This window comes from Crocodylus porosus, unplaced genomic scaffold (genome assembly GCF_001723895.1).
Source record: "Crocodylus porosus isolate Cpor-Errol unplaced genomic scaffold, CroPor_comp1, whole genome shotgun sequence".
NCBI classification, from domain to species: domain Eukaryota; kingdom Metazoa; phylum Chordata; order Crocodylia; family Crocodylidae; genus Crocodylus; species Crocodylus porosus.
Window position 1 is genome coordinate 92,094,814 of NW_017728906.1, and position 9,162 is coordinate 92,103,975.

The 9,162-nt window shown below is 42.5% G+C and overlaps 1 long non-coding RNA gene across 1 annotated transcript in view; it reads left to right on the forward strand.

The window, feature by feature from the left end:
* Positions 1 to 8,096, forward strand: part of LOC109306279 — a 19,748-nt gene extending 11,652 nt beyond the window's left edge. The window contains exons 3-5 of the long non-coding RNA XR_002099926.1: positions 988 to 1,050; positions 4,804 to 4,976; positions 6,308 to 8,096. This is a non-coding gene — a long non-coding RNA (uncharacterized LOC109306279). The remainder of the gene's footprint in view (positions 1 to 987; positions 1,051 to 4,803; positions 4,977 to 6,307) is intronic.
* Positions 8,097 to 9,162: the final 1,066 nt, after the last annotated feature.

Sequence of the window (9,162 nt, forward strand, 5' to 3'; positions counted from 1 at the left end):
TGGAGTACTGCATCCAGTTCTGGGCGCCGCACTTCAACAAGGACATGCAAAAGCTTGAGAGAGTCCAGAGAAGGGACACCCATATGATCAGAGACTTGCAAGGCAAGCCATATGAGAAAAGGCTAAAGGACTTGGGTCTCTTCAGCTTAAAAAACAGAAGGCTGAGAGGGGACTTGGTAGCAACTTATCTCTATCAGAGGAATACATCAAGGGCTCGGTGAACAACTGTTCACCAGGGCACCTTTGGGGAAAACCAGAAGTAATAGCCATAAACTCCTGGAAGACCGTTTCAGGCTTAACACTAGGAAAAACTTCTTCATAGCTAGGGTGTCCAGACTGTGGAATAGACTCAGAGGTGGTGCAATCACCTACCCTGGAAATCTTCAAGAGGAGAGTGGACAATCACCTTACTGGGGTCACCTGACCCCAGTTGTCTTTCCTGCCTAGTGCAGAGGAGCTGGATCTGATGACCTTCTGAGGTCCCTTCCAGACCCTTACAATCTGTGAAATATAATATGATAATTTTATCTACATGATCTTTTTTATTGTAATGGAGGGAATTAAAAATGTCAAAAGATAAACAAGTGAATAGACTTTATTAGGCTGTGGTGATATTGACACCTTAATTTCTTGGCCTATGCAGAAAAAAAGAAACTCTGTAGATAATTGTATGTGTCCAGGGGGTAATATTTTTGTAACTAGAGATTTGAAAATGTGTTTGAGTATGTATCTCCAGGGCTGCAATTGCTGCAATGGACTGGATAAATTATGCATTCTACAAATACCTTTATAAGCACTGAGAAAAGTTTCTTTGTGTATCTAGCACCAGATCTGTATCTTTTCTTGTGCATTGCTAATAAGCTGCAACATGAGTTTCTGCATAGGTGCTTTTTGTTTGAATTTAGTATTGCGGTTTTTGGCAAAGCTTAAAAAGGGACTGCTTTGAACTTCTCCATGCTTATCCTTCCTTATTGCTGTTTGTTGTAGGTGATCTGGAGGACTTGGAGGATTTCCTTTCGGCCAAATCAAGGAAAGGTTTTTCCAACAGAAGTGAGAAAGCTCCACAATCATTTTTTACTGGACAAACTGTTACATGGCAAGTATTGAGTTAGAAAACAAGGAATAAAATATGATAAATTGTCTCTGACATATAAGACCTGTGATCACTGATGGTTTGGAAAGAAAGTCATCTTTCTTTTGCCTGTGAAAACTTTACCCCTAAATCCATATCTCATTTCTGAAATTGTATTGTATTATTGAGTCTGTTTCTTTCTTCCTCCAGCACTAAGCACTATCTATTACACAAGATTCTTGGAAATAATATGGGGACAAAATACAATTTTGTAGAAATAATACAATTGTGGGCATTAGCAAATCAACTTGGTCTCTTAATGAGACTCTCAGTACTAATGTTATGATTTACACTGTAATCCTTGCATATGGCTATTGTAATTCATTTTAGTCTCTTTTTAGATTAGTCAAATACTCTATAAAACTACCTATTTCTTGTTGTTGTATGGTGCTGTTTGTAATGAATAGCAGAGTAAGCACTATAGAAAATAGTACCTAGGGAGGAATCTATTAATCATTGTTAGTGCCTTAAATACACATGGAAAATCCTCCTGCCACTTCTAACAAATACAATACAGTTAAAAGTGTTTTCTTAGCTATTTCATGTTTACATACGAAACTGAAAAGCTTTCAGTATAGAATGGTTACAGTATTTGCATTGTAGGTTGTTGTTATAAGGAAAGAAAATGCATTGTGTTTTATTTAGCTGAAGGAAACAATATATCTTTCATTTAACATGCCTAGGCAATTCATATTTATTACCTCACTCTTAATTATGATGGAAACTTGCCCTCTGCCTAGTGCTAAATTATTTTTCCTCGCTAGTTAATTGCATTTGATGGATTACCTTCAGTTGTTACTAGAGGTGCACTGATACATTGGTCCGATATCAGATTGGTACCGATATAAAGAAAATTGCCTCTATTGGATATCGGCCCAAGGGGAACAATAATTTGCCTGATAAATGCCCATGATGCATGCAGCCACACTGCAGCATGGAGCAGAGTTGGCGGTGTGGAAAGCTGCCTTCAGTTGGTAAGTCAGAAGGGAAGGGGGGAGGGAAGGGGTATGGGGGAGCAGATCAATGCCCCCCATGGTGAGGGAGAAGGCAGGAGCAGGTGCTGCCCAGCTGGGGGGGGGGCATAGGACGGAGGCACAGCTTGTGGGCTGGGGGCAGCTCCCTCCACTGCTTGTACCCCAGGAGGGTGGGGGGTCATGTGCCCCCAGATTTGCATGGCGCGGAATGGGTAGCTGCTGTGGGGCAGAGCTCGAGCCAGTGCTGCACGGAGCTCTCCTTGCCAGGAGCCAAGCACAGAGTGGGCTCCGGCAGCACTGGGGGAAGGCTGCAGCCACCACAAATTTTGCTGCAGCTCTGCTCCCAGCCCTGCACCACCACCCTCCATCTGGCACAGCCTTGGCTGAATGCCCCTCCTCCACCCAAGTACAAGGAAAAGCCAGGGCTGTGCTGGGTGGTGGGCCTGGGAGCAGAGCTGTGGTGAAATTTGGGGTGGCTGCAGCTTCCTCCCAGTGTTGCTGGAGCCCACTCTGAGCCAAGCCCCCGGTGAAAAGAACCATGCAGCACCAGCTCTGGCTCCACTGTGCAGCTGCCACTCGCCCCAGACAGATCTGGGGGCATGCGCTCCCTCCCCACCCCCCTAGGGTGCAAGCAGTGGCAGGAGCTGCCCCCACCCCATGAGCCACACCTCCATCCCATGCCCCCACCAACTGGGCAGCGCCTGCCCCTGCCTCCTCTCTCACCGCAGGGGGCATTGATCTGCCCCTCCCATGCCCCCTCCCTCTCTCCTCTCCTTTCACCACACCAGCACCTGATGGCAGCTGTATCAGATATTGGATCGGTATTGGCTGATATGCCTCCTTAAATATTGGCTATCGGTATTGGCCCCCAAAATTTCTGCATCTCTAGTTGTTACTTTCCTGGGGGAGTTACTCTTAACTATATAATATTATTGAGTTTAGCGTCTCTTACTTGTACCTGGGATTTCTTTAAACCTTACAAAAATCATAGACACAATGTGGTGTCTACTCTATCTCCTGTTAGCACTAGATTTATGACCCAGATACCTTGTTTCTGGCAGACCCAAACCCTCAGATAGACCATGACCTCTCCATTCAATAATAGGCAAATTTTATTGATAGCAGATAAGAATAATTCAAACAATTCTATATCTACCAGTCCTAGAGCTGCACAGAGTCAAGTTATGTCTGGCCAGTGGAAACTTCACTGTGTGGTTCTCTCTTGAATGTCAGCTGTCAGCAGCCTGGAGGTCAGAGGCCAAGGCCCTCCCTCCCCAGTAGGGTGGGTGAGATGAGCTAGTGGTATGCCCTCTATCCATGATGGCTTTGGGTTCCCCTCTTGGGGACCCTTTGCTGTTTTGAGATTCCTCCTTTGGTATATTTTTTTTCCTCTGAGATGACTCTTCATCTTTGGGTATTGCTGATTGGTCTCTGTGTAGTCAGCATACTGTCCATGTTCTGTCCTGTCAGCATATTCCTTTGTTTTACAGACCCAACACATGCACACATCCTAATTTGATTCTTTCCAAATCAGTCTTCTCCTAACTGGAGAAGTCTTCTCCAGTCTGTTCCCTGAAACTGGAAATCTCAAGGGCTCTGCAGTTGGGCACCTAATGTTATGGAACACTGTGGTACATGTCTTCAATTTTCTAGCCTGTGTGTCTGCTTGTTGCTTGCCTGTGTCAAACACAGTGGGCTTTGAAGGCATGAACAGGTCTTTTAGAAATCAATTAACCCTTGCTGCTGTCTAAGCCAATCCCCAAAAGCAAACTTCTAAATACTATTTTCTAGTCATCATGCTTGGTAGCATGGGAGTTCCTTTCCAAACCTTTTATTTTTTTGTGATAGCAGCAGTAGGGTGACTTTTCTTTGGTTATGAGCATATTAATTTGTCTTTAATGTAATTGGGATTTTTTTTAACTTTTATAGTTGATGCCAAATGTTTTGTCAATGGAAGAGATCTTATGATGTTCATAAATACAGTCTTAGACAGGATTAGGGTAATTTTGAAGAGATTAAGGAATTTATCTCCTTTATCTTTTTCTTTACTCTCACCATGTTAGCCTTAAAGTATTTCTGCCCAGGTTTTAAAAACATCATGGTCTTCCAGAGCCTCCTTCCCATAAACACAAATCAGTAGCTTTTTATATATTATTTAGGCAAAGGTTAACTTCACTTTTAAGGGCTGTAAATATTCTGATGAAATGCTTGTGACTTTATTGTGTAGGTGTAACTAAATGGTAAATGCTTTCAGTAATATTTGTTGGTTTGTGTAGCCAAGGTTACTCTTAGCATTTGTAGCATCATGCTTAAAGTAATCTATATAGAAGTTGGCCAGCCTTTTAATTGCAATAAAAGAATTAGCTGAAGTATTGACATGGTCTGTTGAATCTCAACAGCTTCTCTCAGCAGGAGGTTCCAGATTCTCGTTGCCAAGCAGATGGAGTCTGCTCCCTTGCTGCCCTGATTCAAGTGCCAGAGCTCCGGAGAGAGGACAAACGTTCAGATACACCCCTTTGCTCACCATTCCCTATTAGCATATGGAGTTTTTTTAGATCACCTTTCAGACATGTCTCATTTCCCTAAGGGTCCTAAATTTGGAGATCAGTTCTTTAGATAACTAATTTCCAGAGATCTATTTATCTACAGAGTACTTTTTACTTATTTTTCTTGTCTCCTTTCTCTTTTCTGTAACAGGGAAGGTACAGGATGTCTTTAGTAAGAGGATGCTGGAATATGTTCTGAACTTGTGTCAGGGACATTATGATTTCCTGGTTCGAATGCCTGACAATCTGCTTATATATATCCTGTCATTTCTTAACATGGATGCCATTGGACAACTGTCAAAAACTTGCAAAAAATTTCAGCAGGTAAGGTTGAGGTACAGCTGGGATCAATCCAAATTCATGGGGGTAGAGCTTTACAGCATCATTTAAAGAAACACATTACTATGATTGATGGATCTGCTATTGTAGATTTCTCTGGTAAATAGATATGGAACCAAGCAGCAGTGGTATCAGGAACAGACATCTCCCTAATGGTAATAAGAATATGACTATAGATCTTTATAACCTACAGCCATATTCTGAATGGCTAGATGAATGTTTCTAATGTCCACAGCCATCCCATATTCAAAAGAACTGATCAGAAGCATAATTAGTTGTGGGTGACTGGGACATGAGGCCTGGGCTGCTGCAGTACAGGGGGTCACCCATAACAGGAGTTGTGGTAGCACTTGTGGGGAGGGCAGGGTTAAAGTGGCATTTGAGAAGGGGGCAGGGGCCAGAGTGACATCTGGAGACAGAGTAAAGTTCAAGGCTGCCACACTGCAGATGAGTGCTGCCAAATTCAGTGTTTCCCTGTCATGGTGGCAATGGGATTCAGCAGTACTGGGTGGTGGCTGTCAGGTGCATTAAGCCGCTGATTGTTGACTGTGCTAACACTTCCCCCTGCAATGGGTGTAAGACTGACTATGGGGCCAGGGCTTCCAGAAACATTGCACCTAGGACACAGATCTTACTGGTTATGCCTCTGAAGGTAGTGCCTAGGATCTTGCTGACCAAATGAAAAACTCTGCCTAGTTGTATTATCTCTTTTACTGTTTCCTTTCCTCCTATTTTGAATTCCACTGAGAGTTCCACTTCTAACATGTAGTTGTATTCTCTCCTGCCTCATTCCCCACCTCCTTTTCTTCCATCAGTCTCTGTTCTTTCTACCTTCCATTTAGAAACCAGATGAGGAATCTTCAACCCTGATTCTGGTTCTAAAAATAAACTTTGGCATAGAAGCTACCTAGTCTATTTGGAGAATAGGCATTGAACTGGGAAGGAAGCTGTGGTTTCCTTTGGACGTGTTGCTTCAGAAAGATTCGGGTAAATTTCCAAAGGTTGAATTTGTTCTGTGGAAAACCTTGAATCTATGCAAATTCCTTTTGTTCTGTGTTATTTGACAATAACAGTCAAATCTTTTCTATACTTACGCCAATTTTAACCAAACAGCTTTTCCCCATTAGTTTCAGTAAAATGAATAATATGCATATCAAAACCCCTGGCAATAATCATAATACTATTCATTAATGAGTCAGGTAATACTTTTCTTTCCACTGCCATAAATCTGGAGTAAATGGAGTGTAACTAAGATGAGAACCTACCTTTAAAAAGTGCACAGTGTGCAATATGTATTGAAAATATTTATCTTTCAGTTATGCAGCAGGAAAGAATTTTGGGAGAGAGTTGGAATGCTTCGAGATGAACACAGTCTTGATAAGAGGATGATGGCATTCCCAGTTTACAAAAAGCTAATAAACTTAAATCAAAAGCACCGTCAGATTCCGAGAAGACAGACTACACTATTTTAATCTTGTTTGAGTATTATTGGAATGAACCCAACAGGCCAATCATGCATTTTCCTATTATATCACTACTACTAAAGGAAGATTAAGAAGTTAAAATAAATAAATATCAATTTCTCTAGAGGATTAAGATTTCATCAGTCCCTTCCCTCATTAGTTACAATTGGAATGGCAACATTAGTTTGCAAATCACATTTCCATCTGAATTGTTTGAAATTCTTTAATTATAAGTAATTCATCATATTACTGGGATGGAAACAACAGCAATATTTATACTTTTTTTCTTTTGTTAAGGATTTTTTGTGTACTTTATAGCTTCTCATACAGGTCAGAGGAGTAGCAATACAGCTGGGTGTGTCAGCTGGGCAGCTGTTACACACAGGGCAATGGCTAATTCTGGTTGCTGCCATGCCACCACTGATTATACAACTGTGGCAGCAGCATTTTTTTTTAGCTACCCTCCTCCGCCCATCCAAGGCAGCACCTGAGACAGCTGCCCAGGTTGCTCCGCTCTTGTTATGCTACTGATACAGACCCTACAGTGTTGAACCTTAAAGTAAACAGTAACGTATACAAAGTTGTACACATGAAGGAGGAGGAAGAGGGTCATCCTGACCAGGCTTAGAGAGTAACGAAGAGGCCCAGCAAAAGACTCGTTGAAAAATAAAGAAACAAGGGAAAAGGAACAGTTTGCTCTTTTAAATTCTTAGTTTAATGTCAGGTAACTGAGCTTTATTGAGCTTTTTAAGTCATAAACATAACATCTTCCAAAATGTTATTCCTTTAAATCTGCTTCAAGTCATGAATATTACTGATTATTTAGCTTCTATCTCACTCCACCTTATAAAAATAGCTCACTAGACATACCCACACTTATTATAGTTCACTCGGTGCAGTAGGAATTATAAACAAAAGACTTGAGCCCTACATAATGACTTTAGAAGTGATACAAAGGAGCTGGGGGGCAGGGGAGGCTAGGGGTTGATCATTACATTTGAAAAAGTTAAATGCCAAATACTACTTCTCACAGCCATCATAAAGCAGGAAAATATATCGAAGTGAGTACAGTTGTGGTATAAATGCAGGCAGTTCCAATGTTCTCCAATGGTCAATGAAGCTGGACCTACTCACAGCAAGGCTGAATGGTCAAAATAAGTTACAGGTATTGAAATAAAATCTTTCAGTTTATTTTTATTAAACATGGAGGTGAGATGCACATTTGTACTCCTGTTTGAGCTGTGAGAGAATGGAGTGCAGAGGAGCGCTTTATTCTTTGTCCTCTGGGGCAGACTGAGCATGCTACTGCTTAGTAACAGGAGAACAGCAGCTTGCTGGCTGAACAGAGGGAGGGAAAAGGAAACTTCAGGCAGCACTGCCTTTCCATAGCAGCAGGCAGGTGGAAGTGTTCCCAAAGATTTTAACAAGGGCCTCTCCTACCCTCCCTGTAACATGCACAAAAAGCCACTAGTAGAGCATATGCTGCAATGAGGAGTGGGTCAGGGACTGGGAAGCCTATTTGGCTTGTTGTGACAGCTAATCAGAAACAGTTCCTCATACCCTCCCTCCATTACACCTTTTTTAAAAGTCTGTACACTAAGTGCATTTGAGACAAATATCTAGTTTGTTCCTGAAAAATAAACAGTGCATATTGACAGCAGTAGTATTATGGAACTACCGTGTCATTTGAGAGTGAAGTTGGAGGAGCAGATGAAGATCTTTCAGAGACACCTTGGTCTGTCCTTCCCTGTGAACATCTTCTGAATACAGCTGTCATGTTTAGTGCAATCTATTTCTTTCCAAAAATGATGGTACCAGAAAGCCAGTGTATGGTACCAGAAGGCCAGCTGACAGTTGTCTTTGTAGCCAAGAGCTCTCAACAAGCACAGAGCTGGTAGAGTCAGTCCTTCCACCTTCCCTTCCATTTGGTCCTGACACATAGTATGGAGGTTACAAAGAACATTTTAGGGCCTGGAAGCTTGGCTCAGAAGTCAGACTGATGGTAGCTACAAAAGGAAAAGCTTCCTCTTCGCCCCTTGCTACGTAAACCCCATCTTAAAGCCAAGGCTGCAACTGAACTCCAACTAGCTTCAAGCATCAAGGACAATAAAAAGTCCTTTTTCAGATATGTAGGGAGTAGGAGGAAAAGCAAGGGTAACATTGGACCCCTGCTGAACCAGATGGGGCAACTGACAACTGACGCCCAGGAAAAAGCCAACCTATTAAATGGGTACTTTGCGTCAAGTCTTTCATCAGTCACATGGGACATCCATGACTGCTACGGGACAGGGAGGTCCGGGTGGGGAAGATCCCCTGCCTCCATAAATGCTGGCCTCGTGAAGGAACGGCTTGAGAAGCTGGATACCTTCAAGTCAGCCGGCCCTGACAATCTGCACCCCAGGGTACTCAAGGAGCTGGCAAGCGTCATAGCCCAGCCCCTGGCATGGATCTTTGAAAACTCCTGGTGCTCTGGTGTAGTGCCTGAAGACTGGAAGAAAGTCAATGTGGTGCCTATCTTCAAGAAAGGGAGGAAAGTGGTTCTGGCTAACTATAGACCCATCAGCCTGACTTCTATCCTGGGGAAGATCTTAGAAAAGTTTATTAAAGATGCCATCCTTAATGGATTGGCCGATGCCAACATCCTAAGGGATAGCTAGAACGGGTTTGTTGCAGGTAGGTCTTATATTTCATATTTCATAGACATTAGA